At 42.7% G+C, this 1511-nt stretch overlaps 1 pseudogene; it reads right to left on the bottom strand.

Annotated features, from left to right (window-relative positions):
• Positions 1–239: 239 nt before the first annotated feature.
• Positions 240–357, bottom strand: LOC124778255 (annotated as a pseudogene).
• Positions 358–1511: the final 1154 nt, after the last annotated feature.

Genomic DNA, 1511 nt, shown 5'->3' with positions numbered 1-1511 from the left:
AACGTATATAAAAAATAAACGATATCATTGTACTGAAAAAAGCACTCCGTCTTCAGGCCACGAGTGGCCTACCGGGAACATCCGACCGCCGTTTTACCCTCAGAGGAAGCGGATAGGAGGGGCGTGGGGACAGCACACAGCTCTCCAGGTCGTTATGATGGTTTTCTTGACCGAAGCCGCTACTATGCGGTCGAGTAGCTCCTTAGTTGGCATCACGAGGCTGAGTCCACCCCGAAAAATTGCAACAGTACATAGCCGCCTGAATGGTCACCCATCCAAGTGCCAACCACGCCCGATAGCGCTTAACTTCGGTGATCTCACGGGAACCGGTGTAACCACTGCGGCAAGGCCGTTGCCTCACTGTACTGAAATGACATGAAATGATCCTATGGCATTGTTGGCCGGGAGGCCCCTTTCGGGGGAGTTCGGCCGCTGTAGCGCAAGTCCTTTTTAGGTGACGCCACATCGGCGACTTGCGAGTCAATGATGATGGACACACAACACCCAGTCCCCTGCCGGGAATCGAACCCGGGCCCCCTGCGCTAACGTTACCGCTACACTACGGAGGCGGACTATCATTGTACTGATAAGTGGTCATCTTCGGCCTTCAACTGATTTACATATGTAAATGCTCTCTCTCAATCTCTCTCTCTCTCTCTCTCTCTTTCTCTATGGTCGTCTTTCGAAACGTTATTGCTTATAGTGCTTATCCAGATCTGTAACGTAACGTAATGTAATTTACTGAAGTGATGTCAAATAAATAACTTAGTTTTAATTATACAAGTGTTAAACCTGCGTCAAATTATCCTAGTTTTCAGAACTGTAACGTTGTCTGCAGCAGAGCGAAAACAGCATCGCTGGCGCACTGCAGTCTGCCGCCACTACGCGGCACATTTAATATTTACATTATTGCGTTACAAGTGCATTACTATCAGCGCATATTGTTTATCAATGTTCCTTCTAGCAAAGCTGGAGACCTGGACTAAGCAGTGTTATTGACGAATTTGCCAGTCATCTTAAGGTGTTGGGTGGAATTAGGCGCTGGCCTGTACAACGTCTAAAGGACAACGAGTTTCATCACAAAGAGTGAACATTATATTTGAACTTGCACGTTGAAATGCAAAGAGATAGCTGAGACCATATTTATTCTCACATATAATTATCAAAGTGCATTTGATTGTGTTTTAATGTGTATGTAAGATATCGATCGTATGCGGGAAGAATTAGCATAGCATTGCCAGATTGTTTTTACTGTTTCATGAAATGTAGTAATATTACGACGCATACAGACAGTTTCACTGAAATAGTAATATTTAATATACATAATAATATCTTTTTCAAGGAATATACAAAACATAATTTAATAGGAGTACTGACGACTTAAAAATGTAAAGTATTAATATAGATCAAGCAGACTTTTATTATGGCTGTATGAGTGTGTGGATAGGACATACAAACGTATACACTACTTACAACATAATTATTCGAGATGAAATAAAATGAAATGATCG

Source organism: Schistocerca piceifrons, chromosome 2, assembly GCF_021461385.2.
Source record: "Schistocerca piceifrons isolate TAMUIC-IGC-003096 chromosome 2, iqSchPice1.1, whole genome shotgun sequence".
Taxonomy (NCBI): Eukaryota; Metazoa; Arthropoda; class Insecta; order Orthoptera; family Acrididae; genus Schistocerca; species Schistocerca piceifrons.
The sequence above is the reverse complement of the archived record's forward strand: the minus strand, read 5'-3'. Positions and strand labels throughout refer to the sequence as shown.